This window comes from Misgurnus anguillicaudatus, chromosome 25 (assembly GCF_027580225.2).
Source record: "Misgurnus anguillicaudatus chromosome 25, ASM2758022v2, whole genome shotgun sequence".
NCBI lineage: Eukaryota > Metazoa > Chordata > Actinopteri > Cypriniformes > Cobitidae > Misgurnus > Misgurnus anguillicaudatus.
The window spans coordinates 3,962,032-3,977,989 of record NC_073361.2 but is presented as its reverse complement, the minus strand read 5'-3'; the positions used below and the strand labels follow the sequence as shown (position 1 = coordinate 3,977,989).

The window sequence follows — 15,958 nt, the reverse complement described above, 5'->3', positions numbered from 1 at the left end:
TCCGCTTACTTCCGTCATCTAAATAGGGATTAGAGATAGCGCCAGCGCAACAGGCTTTTAAAGGGGATGAGAGCTGAGACTCTCATTGGTTTATTGCACGTTACGCCCGAAATACTCCCATTTCTTATAAAAAAAATTTAACCAACCCTTTTCGACCATGCGGTGAAAGTAGAGAACCAATAAATGCATTTTAAAATGTTTCTTTGTCTTTATTTTTTACATTTTCCACAACCACATTCGACGCACAACCTTGTCTCAACACACATGGGACCCGAAAAGTGAAGAGCAGCAGCCTCATCATCATTAAAGAGAGCAGGTGATAACAGGGGGGAAATTTTTAGTGGTACAGCACATTGAAAATGATAAGATAACCAGTGGCGGCTGGTGCTAAATTGTATTGGGGTGCAACAAAGTATAAGTTTTACATTCAGATAACCGAATATTTTTGCCAGACGTTTTGTGTCCTTATGCAAAACAGCCTGAAGGTTGAAGCTCTGAGGTTGACTGACAGGCTCTAAAATTATATATCATAATGTAATAATTTTGAATTTGAATGTTAATTTAAAATGTTAGAAGTTGTGGGAAATTCAAGAGATGTTAACAAAGTTACATCAATTCTCAGAACAATTAACCAAACTAAGTGCATGGGGAACTGGTATTTAATATTTGTCATCCTAAATTGTTTTATCTAAAATTGGTTGTTCTTCTTTTGCAATGGTTTCTGGTTATGAAATGAGTGTTTTGTATATTCCCATTCAAGTTATCACAAGAGTACATGGTTTGTGCTTTTACTAATTTCATAAGCATTTATGTAGAATTTTATCCAATGTTGTTTTATATTAGAACTTCTTTTGATTGCAGATTTGTTAAATTCGGAGATCTCATGTTTTTATAAGCGAAACTGATACTGAAATGCTTTTAATTATCAACAAATACAGTACCGTGTTTAAACTATAGTTTCTGTAGCAAAAATAGGTTTAAGAATGTATGTGTAGTAAAACCGTGGTTGTAGTCAAATATTTAGGGATCCACTTGTACACAACCCCTTGTTAAAGAAGAATGGGAGAGGCGAACCATAAGCTTTGGTAACAGTCAGGGCTGCGTTTCCCGATAACGTTGTCTCTTAGTGCGCTACGAAGACTCTTAAGTTAAACCTTAACTACAGGTTTACCTTTTCGAACTGTACCTTAGCGGGTTTCTTAAGGTATTCCTTCTTACGTACGACGTTACCAGGTGCTGTCCATGGCGATGGTGCTGAATAGGTTGATATCGATTGCTCGACAATCAATTGTTCACTTTATGTAATAGGTTTTGCTGCATTATGAGATAGCGGTGTTCTTTATTAAAGAAACATTTCAGAAATAGTTTGAGTTAACTTTATTAGGAATATCTTGTAAAAATATTTCAAATTGCAAACAACTAAATTCAACCTTTTATTTTATATCAAACCTGTGCAAAACTTGCAATTCATTTCCAAACGTATCATGCATAAACTGCTCCAATGCATCCATTATTCCTTCACTTTAAAGGATAATTTATATTGGGGGTTCCCAATAAATGCGTTGCACAGGGGAATAAGGTGGGTCGTGCAAGTCACCTGGCTTGGCATTACACTAAAAATATATAAAAATAATGTTGTTCATTAGTTCACGCGTTTATGTGCTTGGACACTGCGCAAGCAGCGCGTTTACAATGCGGATAACGCTTAATGGACGCATCTGGAGCCGCGCCTGTCTGTTTACCTTAAAAATAACATAAAAATATATATTATGATTTATAAATATATATTATGATTGTTTTAGATTTTAGCTTTGATTAGTTATACAAGCTAGTTATACTAGTTATGACCTTGTACAAGCAATAATCAAGTGAAACAGTTTCTTTTGAATGTTTTTAAAGAATATGACATGCAGCTGCCTCAAAGTTAGAAAACATTAAAAACTTCGATGCAAAGTCGACTTAACATCAATAATATAATATTTAGGAAAATCAACAATTATGATTTGGTGATGAATGTGTTCCCGTGGCATGCGATTTTACTTGATTTGTTTTATTGCAGCTAAAATAGCCGGTAAACTAAAGATATAACAGATTTGAAATGCACAAATGAAATAGTAAAATTCGCTGTATAGCTGCCTGCCATAGTTTCATCAACTCCTCCACACAAACTCTTCTTTTAATAGTTTCTTTAGCCTGTAATAATAGTTCGAAGCTGATGTTCCTTTGGAAAAAAATATTATAAATCTAACAACCATCAGTGTAATGATGTCTAATTATGTGAATGTTTTATTCTTTAAATAAAAAAATGCATAATTTAACACGGAGTGTACTTTTTTTTAACAGATATTTAGTTATATAGACTGCAATATACACAAGCTTTTATCACAGTCATGGCCCCTAGCGGAGTCAAGTGGTATAAGGTATAGCTAAGAGTGCTTCAGACCAACCTTCCGAACGAATGACTTACAGAAGGAATACGTAACTAAGAACGTTTCGGGAAACACGTATTAACGGGTACAGCTTAAGGTACAACTTAAGAACGACGTAGAGCTAAGAAGGTTTCGGGGAACGCAGCCCTGGTTGATCTAGAACCAGCTCTTACCTTCAGTGGGTGACAGTGGCGGTTGGTTCTAAAAAAATGGGGGGGGGCAAACAAACTCAAAATCAAGCTTTGACTATAGTAATGCAGGACTGTAAATAGCCATTAATCAGCTGACAATGTATAATTACTGACGATGATATCGTTAGGGGGGGGTATTTACATTTTACGTTATTATTCGTTATTATATAATTATTATTCGTTATTTCACTTCCTTACTTCCACTTAAGAAGAATTGTGCACTTTTTATTTTAATATATATATATATATATATATATATATATAATATATATTTATTTTAATATATTTACATAAATACTTTTTTGTACTTAAAAGCTATAATTTCGTTCTTTTACTAACCCAACTAATGACTCTTTCCTATAGGTTGCACATATGGGGAAAAAGTAGCTTTATTCCACTTAAGAAGAGTTTTTTACACACTTTTAAGCACTTTTTAAAAATATTTCTTTACATAAATATTTTTTTCTTCTATTTAAAAGCTATAATTCGTTATTTTACTAACCAAATGACTCCTCAGTGCTTTCCAATAGGTTGCACATAAATATCTGTGCATATGTGCCACCAGTACTCCGTCCGAGCGGGTCTTGGTCTTCAGCACTGCGAGGAGCAGCCAGCAATCCAATCCGCAGCTTATTAAAACCAGACAAATTGAACAAGTTGGTGTTTCTGGCCAGAAACATTGAAATTTAAACATGGTCTGTGTATGTAAATCCCGCGTTTCGGTCGGAGTGTTGTTCCTGTTTTCTTGTTCTTGATGTTCGCTGAATTCTGGGTTTATATCTTAAACTGCCGCTTCAGTGCAGTATAGCCACAGAGCTATCTAACAATGAGCACGATCTCCCGAGACACTATAATAGGTTGCTAATAATGTATTAGTATGGGCAGTTTTCTTGTAAAAAAATTAAATATTTTAAGTTAAATGTACAACATGTAAAAAGACAAAATTCTAGCAATGTCAAGATCAAATGCCTGAAAGGATATTTTCACAGACTAACACACGACACGTCTCTGGCATAGACTACAGTATTTAAAATAGCATATATGTATTAGTTATATTTTCAATTTAATTTATAGACCAACTCCTGCAAAGATTTATGTTAGCTATAGTCTATTGAAGAGAGTTAGTGTGTGTCGACTCGCACCGGAGTGGGGTGATATCGTCCATCGGCACAACCCTAATTATCAGTAATGAACTAATCAAGGTAATCATTCAAACAGCGTTGTTCCGTCATAGTCAATTATTATGCGTCATTTCATGTTTTAATGATAATAGTTGTTCAAATGTGTATATTTATTTGTGAAGAGAACAGACTGTGCATCACTTTAACATGTTCACATGAAGCAGATGAGTTAATGCTTTTTTCTCGCACTGACAGCGGAGGCAAATATAAACAAATCAAATCACAAAATACTATTGCGCTTAAAATATCAACAAACATGTAAAAATTTGAACTGAAATGCAGGAAGGCAGATTAATGCAAACTCTAGAGCTCAGCCTCAAGTCACATGCTTTTAACAAGTTTACTGACCTACATACACACTTGTTTGGGACTCAGCATTTGTTATGGTTTCTGGTGTAGGTTTGGCCACTTTGTTTTTATTGCAGTTTGTGGAGCCTGGGCTGTCTACAGAGATCGCTTTTTTACAGTTTGATCAGCGGACAGGCAGCAAGCAGATAATGATGAGATGTTTGCTGTATGTAACAAAAATATTTTATGGTCTAAAATGCGTGAATTCGCTTAGAGCACCTTTAAGGGCTTCAGCTAAACTGAAGTGTTCAGAAAGAAGGCACTGTGGGAGACCACAATGCCCAAACAAGAACACCAGGCAGTCTGGAACTTTCTAGCACAGACATGTAGTGAAGTTTTCCCCCGCCCAGCTCTGCTTGCGAACGTGAGTTTGTTGGTGCATTTCTATTCGTTCCAACTTCCATGGTCTGTATCCCTTACCGACATGGAATCAATCTGATCGCAGTTATTGTAAGGCTGGGATCTCTATGCAGCACATCTAGCGTGACATAAATTACACTTGCTCCACTGAACATCTCTGGTGCAATCCGGCGAGACACTGCTTTATTTGTGTAGCGAATAACAGCCACAGTGTCAAAGACAAATCGAATGATTTGTCCCCACAAACCCGTTCTGTTCTATGAGTAGCGACCCAGAGCTTCAGTGCTGTGCCAGAACAAAACCTGGTGGAAGAGGACACGTTTTGAAAGACTGAAGTCTGACACAGTGAAGCGTGTCTGCTAGCTGTCAGAACCTTTTCGAAATAACATGTAGTGAAGCCTCAGAAGACAGAGAGAGGTGCTGGCATCAAGACATGAGCTTCAGATAAGAGCCCGTAGGAAAGAAATAACACAATATTTCAATTGATTCTCCTAGACATCAACGAGGGTGAATGGAGAGCATATTGAGGCTGATAGAATCTACTTCTTAGCTGTTTCTGCTCCACAACGTTTTTCTTTTCCATTACAATCATGAGATTCTCTATTAGAGGTAAAATCTGACATTAAGGCCAATTCACACTGATCCAGCATTTGTTGGATCAGCGTGAAGAATTAGCCTTTAATTGTATAGGGGTGCATCTCAAGATTAACATAATAATACATAATACACAAGATTAAAATAATAATACAATGAATACATTGTCTAGTGACATTTTATTTCTCCTAAAGAATGTTTAACTGAGAACAGAATGAAGTCTCTTGAGCTATATAGAAACAGTTGTACATCCCTATGGGACTCTCTGCAGTGCAACAGGCACATTTACTTCTCTCAAATGTAAGTTATGATTTGTTAGTGGAGAGAAATGAATCAATTATGATGATGTGGTGCATGGGCCGAGGTTATAAATCCATCACAATGAATGGGAAACAAGCTCATGCTGAGCACTACCAGCACGTCCATCTGCATAGCTGACATAGATGCCGAGCGAGCACTTTACACTGACACAAACACACACACACAGCCAGAGCTTTGACAAATATTTGACATGAAGCTGACAGTATATCATTATCAGAAATGTGACCTTATTGCTTACTGTTAATAGTAAATAAAGCATTTGCAATGGTACACAACATTAATATACTGATAAACATTTCAAACAGTAACCTGCTACATTGTTTTCACATGAGTGTTTTGAAAATGCAGCCACACGAAATTTCATAGTACAGTCACATAATTTTTTTATTCTTATTTCCGCGTTTTTTCGTGATCGTAAAACGAATTCCTGTTTTCGTGTGATTATCACGTATTGGTTACTTAACTGTTTTTGTTTCGGTGTAGGGTAAGATTTACACAAAATGACATCCCTAACCAAACCAAACACTAATGGCAGGCAACATATAAAAAATTAATCAGAAAAAATTGTATAAACCAATCTATAAAGTGACATTTTAATGCAAGCACCAAATCTAACCCTAAACCGAAGTGACCAGGGTTTAAAAATAGGAAAAAGCAGTTGAGTAACCAATACGAGATAATCACACGAAAACAGGAATTCATTATACGATCATGAAAAAACTCGGAAATTCGTGATAATATCACAAAAAAGAATAAAAAAAAATTATGTGACTATATCACGAAACCTTGTGAGACTGGGTAGCGAAAATTACATAAATTTATCATCTCAAAAATAAAATGTTATTTTGCATTTTGGAAGGCAAATGACGTCTAAAGAAAATAACTCACCCCACACTGTTGGACATGAGTGACTGTGCAGTTTAGTAAAGAAGATGTGTGCATATATTTTTATAGTGTTCAGATTTGTGCCTGCCAGATAATAAAGATTAAAAACAACACACTGAAGGAGCGACTCAAGAAATTTCTAAAGCCAGATTTTCACAGAGACTCTTTTGACTTGAAGGTGCCAAAGAATTAAGGGTGTCACGATTTCGATTTTAAATCGAAATTGATCGAAATTAAGTCACAACCTCGAACTTCGAATTAAAAAAATGGGATCGTTGATGCTGCCACGCCCCCATGTCACGTCCAGTCGGCTTGCCAAGCGGGGGAAAAAACCTCTCAGAGGTGCCTTTAAAAACATTGGTCCAGCGGAATGCGATTTACATTTTAAACACAAGGGATGTAATGCTACAACTCCTTGAAATGCATATCATAAACAGGATTACTACCTAGTGATCTGACTTCAAACAGATGCACATGCACGAGAGTGAGAGAGGCGCCAAGATACAACTGTTTTGAAACAAATGGAGCGTAGCTAACGCCTCCCCCTCCCTCTCCCGTCCGTGCTTTCATGAACACGCCCCACCCCCAAATCCTTCTTGTCGTTTATTGGCTGGAACACTTTGTTATATTTCGTGGTGCTAGGTTTGGCCACTGTGTTGTTATTGCCGTTTGTGGAGCCTGAGCTGTCTACAGAGATCGCGTTTTTTTACAGTTTGATCAGCGGTCAGGTAGGAAGCAGATAGTGAGGAGATGTTTGCTGTATGTAACAAAAAATGTTCTATGGTCTAAAACGCGTGAATTCGCTTAAAGCGCCTTTAAGTCCATGTGGGTGCAAGAAGGAATCCTCTCTCCACAAGCTCTCTCACGTAAAGTGAAGCCCACAAACCCTCATGGGAGGAAAAGCATGCAATGTGCATGTTAGTGTGTAACTATAATAATAATAATAAATAATAATGGCATAGCATTTTTTTTGTTTTTTTAAAAAAAAGTAAATACCGAGAACCGAATTGAATCGTGGCATTAGAATCGAAATCCGAACCGAGGATTTGGAGAATCGTGACACCCCTACAAAGAATGCATTGAAATAATATTTTAAGTTGTTCTCTGATATCTACATAGAAGGTGTCTGGCTTTATTAAGTGCAAAATATACAGAAACGTTTCCACAGGTCCATTTACAACCCTTGGGTTCATCTCCAGAATGGTCTATTATTACATTATTTGAAATGGTCATGTATAATAATGTTGTAGCTCTCTCTGTGTGTGTGTGTGTGTGTGTGTGTGTACTTGCCTACCTATCTAAGTGGGGACTTTGGTGTCGTTACACACTCACCAACAGGGGACCATAAAGCAAAGAGGGGACATTTTCCAGGTCCCCTGTTGGTCATGCTTTAAATCATGCTAAAATCAAGTGAAAAACAGTCTGGTAAATTTTTTTTAATTTTTACCAAATGGGGACCTACATGTGTGTTTGTGTAAACACTCATACTCAGCAGCACCTCTGTAGGCTGGAGCAGGAACTGTAACTGCCCATTAACACACGACGTTCACACCTCGCTATTCATTGAATGGCTCTGAGAGACTCTGAATCTGAATAAAGACTATTTAACAGGCTGCTTATCTAAGGAACAAGTTTTTCAAACTCTCCAAACATAACATATACAATAATAAAAAAACAACTTGGTTTTGCAAGCCAATTTAACCTACTATTTTTAATTGTGATAAGTTGACATAACTTACAAAAACAGGTTGCAATTATTCAACTTAAAGTAACATAAAAATATATGTTGATTTGACAAAAAACACAGAATTTTTGACAGTGTACATAAAGGTGTCTTAAATATCTTTAATACAAAAGTGTCAAAACTCTTAAAATGTAATGTTTGTAAAATTGTTTACTACATGGTAGTGACTTCACAAAATGTCTTTGGTCCCCAGTTTGATGGTGAAGTGTGACATGTGTTTATTTGCTTTGAATTTTAGGAAATATTTTAGATTCTGAATAACTGTGAATGTATTGACAAAATTTACAATGACACTAAAACAACAGTTCTTACCATCCAAAAAGTTCTTCATAAAAGATTTTGAAGTTTAAAGCTAAAAGTTGTACAAGGATTATTGCACTAAAATGTTATGTTATAAAGTAATTTAGTAAAAGACAATATAACTGAACCAACTAAAACATTTCAAGGCATTAAATAAACATAATAGTTTAAGTTTAAACCCCTGAAATCTTTTCTCATGGCAAGAAATGTAATTGCAATTAAACAGATGTCACACTACACTATTTAACAGGGGACCTAATGTATTTTATCTTGAAGAAACTCACTATTTTATACTATTTGGACAGAAATTAAAATGTGTATCTTAGAAATGAGCAGTTTAAGCACCAAATTTAGGCATGATCATGTTAGTGACTTCACAAAATGTCTTTGGTCCCCAGTTTGATGGTGAAGTGTGACATGTGTTTATCTGCTTTAACTTTTAGGAAACACACACTTTACACTTCACTATTTAACAGGGGACCTAATGTATTTTATCTTGAAGAAACTCACTATTTTATACTATTTGGACAGAAGTTAAAATGTGTATCTTAGAAATGAGCAGTTTAAGCACCAAATTTAGGCATGATCATGTTAGTGACTTCACAAAATGTCTTTGGTCCCCAGTTTGATGGTGAAGTGTGACATGTGTTTATCTGCTTTAACTTTTAGGAAATATTTTAAATTCTGAATAACTTTGAATGTACTGACAAAATTTACAATTACACTAAAACAACAGTTCTTACCATCAAAAAAGTTCTTCATAAAAGATTTTGCCGTTTAAAACTAAAAGTTGTACGAGGATTATTGCACTAAAATGTTATGTAATGTTATAAAGTCATTTAGTAAAAGACAATATAACTGAACCAACTAAAACATTTCAATGCATTAAATAAACATAATAGTTTAAGTTTAAACCCCTGAAATCTTCTCATGGAAAGAAATGTAGTTGCAATTAAACAGATGTCACACTTCACCATCTAACAGGGGACCTAATGTATTTTATATTGAATAAACTCACTATTTTATACTATTTGCACACAAGTTTAAATGTACGTATTAAAAATGAGCAGTTTCGGTAGCAACAACTTTTAAAACAGAAATAGCATCTGTCATTGGCTGATATATTTGTTGCGATTGGCCAGTCTGGGCAATTATAATACTATTTTGAATAAACCCCTCCCTTTTATTATTTAATAAAATTACGGTTTATATTAGATATATTATATGAGATATAACAAAAAATGTATGTGTCATGAAGGCTAATATTATAAAGACTATGTAACGTATACCATGGGCTAAGGGCATTAATAAAAAAATATTAGGGAAAGAAAACAGACATTTGGGAGAGACATGTTGATAAAATTTAAGAGTTTTATTAATAAAGCATAGGAAAAATAAATACACACAAAGTCAAAAAAAGCCAACGATTATGTTGTTGGGATCACATTTGGCATCAAATGTGTTCATTTTGCTGCCTTGGGGTCATAGGTAAGCGGTGGCATTCTGTTAGACAGCAATTCAGATTGCAGACTGTGATGCAACGCTGCATAGTTTGAACACACACAGTTGCAGCTGCAGCTTAGCACACAGATTGCGGAGCGCCTGACTGCAGAACGATGAAGGTCTCACAATCCACCCGACACTCCATCAACAGCATTGTATTCTTCATCTGAAATCATGTCAGTGGTGATTCCCCTTCAGAAGCCCACTTTGTCCACAGCTAGTACACTGGGTTTGACTCCAAGAGCAGAAACACAACTGTTGTATATAACAAGAATAATGAACATCATTACAGTTTATACTAATGAAACAGAAATAAAGAATTAGAACAGAAACTAATTCTAATCTATCTTACCCTCTTCCTCCTCTGGTCACTCCGTGATGTGGCCACACTGGCTAGCTCTGGTCATGTCTTGCAGGCCACTAGAAACAAGTGAGTGAGGTTTGTTAAAAGCAAAATACACACAAAACTATACAAAAATAGAAATAACAACAACCACAAATGAAAATTACTTACCAAATTAATTTTTATCAAGGCCTTCATTGTGCAACTCCAGGCTTGTAGCCAGTGCTCCCACTAAAAATGAGGTGTCCTTCCCATTATGTGGTGAGCTTAATCTATAGAAGCAAAATGTATTAAATTAAAACAAATGTGTTTATTTGCTTCGGAAACAACAGAATGCATTTTAGGCTTTATCTTTCATCCATACCTCTGCTCCTGGTGATAGTGCCTACAATTTGCCTCCGAGTTGTGTAGCCGACAGAGTGCTTTCTACAAAATACAAGTAAAAATACCTTATTACAAAATGGATTCTGTCAAATTAAAGCATGGGTGGTTTGATTAAGCTTACCACAATTTTAGAAATGTGCAGCTGCCCTTCTCTCTTCAACTCCTCAGTCGAGCAGTTGTTTGACTCACATTGACAGTGCTTTACTTCTTGTGTTCTGCAAACAATCGCATCCTAATGATGAAAGCGAGCTCAGGCACGATTCAAGGAACCGTGCCTAATATGAGCGTGTTTTAGTAACTTTTCAACCTCCATCTCTGTGCACATAAAGGACTTCTTACAGCATCTAGAATAGTAGCAAACACATACAGTTAGAAAATGCATTAACATAAAATGCAAAAGTGAGGACATGAAGCACATAGTACAAAACACCAACAGTCCAAGAACAGAGACTTTTAACATTCAGTTCAAGACATGTGAAAATGTGTTTGTAAATTTCAGAGATCATTTTAAAAACATGCGGCCACTTTTAAGTCACATCAGATGTAGGGATGTCCCGATTCGATCACGTGATCGGAAATCGGGCCCTATGGATAATTTATAAGACATATTGCTGAATCAGTATGTTGTTTTCTTGTTAATTGAGTGTTTTTGGGTAGCCTATCTTATGCTTAGAATTAGTCAAGGAGGTTGATTCTTATAACTTCCTTCAAAGTTTGATCAATTGTGCATAATGACATGTGCAACAAATGCATATAGGGTGTCAGACCCATAGATTTGCATCATTTAAAGTTCAGGTTTTAAAGTTTGGGTCAACCTGTGGCACAGCTTTAAAATTGAAACTTATAAAATCCTACCAGAGGTCCAAAATGTCATTGAAACACACCAGTGCCTTTGCTGTAATCAGGATTAAACATGTTACCCCTCGAACATGTTAGCCCTGCTAGGGCTGCTCAATTATGGGAAAAGTCATAATCATGATTATTTAACATGATTACTTACTGACTGTAAAAAAAATGCACTTAGGCACACCCGCGCGTGCAATCAAACAATTTAATGCATTTGTTTAGTGCTGTTGCAGAAGGCTACACGTGTCAAGCAGTGGTGCTCTCATGAGGTGCCTTTTTAAACACATTGGTCCAGCGGAACGCGATCATATTTTAAACATGAGGGATGTATTGCTACAACTCCTTGAAATGCACATTATAAGCAGGATTACTACCTAGTGACCTGACTTCGGACAGAACGCAGCTCTCTGCATGTCCACGAGTGAGAGAGGCGCCAATATGCAGCAGGTTATTTTAAACAAAAGGGATAATTTGCCTCAGCTCGCATGAAACTGAACAAATACATAATGATTACTACTTTAGTTTATGTTTAGACTTCGGACAGATGCGAGAGCGCATGCATGTGAGACAGAGAGAAGCGCAGCTGCTTATGACGCGCTGGATTTATTTCAGGTGCTAGAAGGAGTCCAAGACGCGCGCATTAAGTCCATGTGCGTGCAAGAAGGAATCTCTCTAACAACATTCATTGCGTCACATCCACAAACCCTCATGCGGGGAAAGCATGCAATGTGCATGTTAATGTAAAACTATGATGATAATAATACATTCGCCAACTATCGTCATGAGTATCACCATGAAAGCCTGCCATTGGCGATAGGTATGAAGATCGTCGATACACGATACTATCGTCTATCGGCACAACCCTACTATATTCTCATTACTTTTTAACACATCTATAGTTATGCGCTGGCACAGAGTTAGGGTGTACTCACACTATCCAAACCAAACTGCGCTCGGGCGCGTTTAACCCCCAAAGCCTGGTTTGTCTGACTAGTGTGATCGCTCTGTGCCGCGCCCCGGCTGGGTTGCAGAGGTGGGCTGGAGCGCAGTTCACTTGGGCGCGTTTCAAAAGGTGAAGACGTCAGTTGCGCGACCACTCACCTTCATCTGCTTCCGTAAAAACCTTTTGATGCGCGCAGCCGGGTTACGTGAATGTCCGAGTGAGAGGGCTGTCTGTAAGAGGGCTGTCTGTAATCGCGCACCAAACGACTCTGAATAAAAAACACATACTTATCATTACGGTGGGTTCCAGTGTTAAGAGAGCGCTTTACTTCAAAACAATCGCATCTTAATGACGAAAGCGCGCCCAGACTCGGATCGATAAAAGTACAGTGTGAGTGCGTGCATCTGGGGGAGTTGGGAGGGGTGACAATCGCGCTGGGGTATTGTTTGGTTTGGATAATGTGAGTGTGCCCTTAGACCCTTTTGAGTCCACATAGAAACAGCAACGTGTGCGGCATGACATAAGGAACATCCTGGATCTGTTTTTTTTTGCTCTTTTTTATGTATTATAGAAGTATCGGATCGGGACTCCGTACCGGCAGATACTCAAAATCAAATGACTCAGATTCGAGGGCAAAAAACCTGATCGGGACATCCCTAATTAGATGCATTCAATACTCCAAATCAAATTGCACAAAGATAAATAATAAACATAATATTCATAATCTTACTTTATTTTCTGTTGATGTCCTCACATCGCTGTCTCTGACTGGTTTGGTCTGTTGTTTTCCAAGTTGTAACAATATCTATCAAAGTCATATCAAATACACAGATTTGTTTACCGTTTAACCTGTTAGGTTGTTCAAATGAAATAAATTTAACTCGCATCATTCTTAACAAAGACTGCAGGAATGACATCCACTTCTAAAGCTGATAATGTGTACATGATTTCTGCAAACAAAACAAAAACATGAGGGTTTTTTTTACTTTAAGAAAGGTAAAATAAAGGGCAAACAATAAAGACAAACTGTATGACTCCTAGGAATTAAATAGGTTTTAAAAATCTTGTAAAATACCAAGCACTGTCCACTGAAGAAATCTTTATATAGAATAGTAAACAATCTTACATTTTATTAGTTGATCTGGAACGCGTCTTTTTGGTAACTTACATTAAAAAACAGGGTTTCAAGCGTTTTACTAAGAAACAATAGTAAAAACAGTCACTTTGCTATCAGTTATGATTTCCAAGAAATGCTGATTTGTTGTTTTAAAACCAAAACATCTTGTCTTGAGTTTGCTTCTTTGTGGGTTTAATTTATTTTTCAAAGATTCAAACATTTTACTCATTCTTTTAATAGTTCTTTGTCTCATGTAACGTTAACTTAGATCAATGCAAGCACGCACGTTTACCGACCGTTATAGATCATGGCAAATAAATACTAGCACTTCTAGCCTAAAACATCCTTTAAATCATTTGTATACGTTCAGATTTAAAAGGAAAAGTATCTTAACTTACCTTGCTTTATTATACAGCTCTTCACAATACAAACAAAAGGTCCCGCGTCGTTGGTTCAGCGTTTCAAATTCGCGCTTCCGGTTTCTCCAGCGAGCGTTGGGCGGGGCATTATGGGAAATGTAGTCCTTTTCACAAAGCGTCTCTAACATTGTAGAAGTTTATTGACTACTGTGTCCAAGATCCATTGCAAGCTACGTCGTGTCATCGGGAAAGAAGATACGCTATAATAAATATTATGCTGCGTTCCAGGCAACGCGTAGTCCTACTCCAAGTTTTGAGTCTTGACTGAGTCGTGGTTTTGAAGTCGTGATTTGCGGGCTCAAAACCTGCCTGGAACGCAGCATTAGTATCATTAAGTAGTATTTTGTTGTTATTAACACAACTTAATGTAAAGTTGTGTCACTATTACAATAAACTGCTTAAAAACAAAGACACATAAAAGGAGTAAAACTAAAACCCACTTTACACCCTTTTTGATTTACATTTGTTTTTATTTCATTATCCTCTTGTATGCTTGAGGTTTAGGTGAAACACTTTTACTGTGATGCTAGATTTAGAAACCTTTTGGAGTCTTATTTGAAATAATCATATTCTTGTTTCAAACATTTATATATTTCGTTATTATTTCGAATTGTAGTTCTGAGTGCTGGACAGGAAGTTTTTTGTATAGTTTTTCTTGAAATATTTTTGTGTGAAACTTTGTGTGCTGCCATTTTTGGCCAGAAGAGATTTTTTATCTCAATGTGATTATTCCTGGTAAAATAAAGGATAAAAAACACTGCTGTGTAAAAACATTTTATTAAATCCCCATATCAAATCCTATCCGTCACTAGTTGTTGACATGTTTTAAAATGTTGCTACATTTTAGGTAACAAGTCAGTGATGAAGGATGAAATAAGGTTGGATTTCAACTCCCAACTCAGATATAAATAAAAAAAAAACATAGGATGAAGAAATTTACTTTTATGCCTGCAAAACAACATTTAAGGTAAGACAAATCTCAATTTAAAGGGGACATATTATGAAAATCTGACTTTTTCCATGTTTAAGTGCTATAATTGTGTCCCCAGTGCTTCTATCAACCTAGAAAATGTTAAAAAGATCAACCCAATAACTTAGTTTTGGTAAACCATTTTCTGCAAGCATGTGAAAAAATAGGTCATTGTAATTTGGCCCTTATTGTGATGTCAGAATAAGGTAATACCGCCCCCTTAATCTGCACTATCCAACCACAGCACAACCATTTAGTATGGAGAGAAAGAGAGAGATAAAATATTTCACAGCACAATAGAGTTTCAATTGCAACAAACCACCATCATTGTGATCAGTGGTTGCACTTCATCCGCTCATTTGCATTTTAAATGACACACCTAAAACGGCACACTTTTGCTCAGACCTATTTTAGACTTAGTTTACATCTTTAAAAAAACTCATAATATGTCCCCTTTAAAATTTAGGCAACAATTTAAAAGTTTAAAATTAAAATAAGACATTTTCTTTACATTGGGGTAATTTGCCCACTCTCGATCGGTGACACTTAAGGGGTAAATTCCCCTTAACTAAGAGAATAATTTAAGGGTGTTGCATACAGTATAATCCCCTAAACGGTTCTCTTAGGTAAGAGTAATCGTTCAGTGTTTCATGACAGCGACCCAGGTTTGTCGTTATAAAATACTATTGTTACCATGGAGACGCAACAGAAAAAACTTAAGGGTTTTTTTCTGCAACACACTTAAGTGTAAGGGAAACATAAGGGTGAACTTAAGGGAAAATTATGCAACCGGGCCCAGGCTCCACAAACTGCAATAAAAACAAAACGGCCAAACATACCACCAGAAACCATAACAAAGTGTTCCAGCCAATAAATGACAAGAAGGATTTGGGGGTGGGGGTTGGGCGCGTTCATGAAAGCACGGAAGGGAGGGGGAGGTGTTAGCTACACTCCATTTGTTTGAAAACAGTTCAAACATCAACAAAAAGTGACATCACACAGATTCGCTTAGAGCGCCTTTAACTGACGAAAATCACACTTTTCATGCAGTGAAGTATAATCAATAATCACACACATCAT

The 15,958-nt window shown here is 36.5% G+C and overlaps 1 protein-coding gene and 1 long non-coding RNA gene across 3 annotated transcripts in view; both read right to left on the bottom strand.

The window, feature by feature from the left end:
* Positions 1 to 15,958, bottom strand: part of dpp6a (dipeptidyl-peptidase 6a) — a 462,038-nt gene that overhangs the window by 358,186 nt on the left and 87,894 nt on the right. The gene's annotated exons all lie outside the window — the stretch shown is intronic.
* Positions 9,711 to 14,378, bottom strand: LOC141362120 (uncharacterized). 2 transcript variants are annotated; one of them, XR_012368103.1, is made up of 7 exons: positions 13,888 to 14,378; positions 13,103 to 13,322; positions 10,705 to 10,927; positions 10,564 to 10,625; positions 10,371 to 10,471; positions 10,209 to 10,276; positions 9,711 to 10,111 (listed from the first exon to the last, which is right to left on the bottom strand). It is a non-coding gene; the product is annotated as an uncharacterized lncRNA (long non-coding RNA). The 2 variants fall into 2 exon arrangements; XR_012368104.1 differs by having other exon boundaries at positions 13,103 to 13,177; positions 13,888 to 14,373.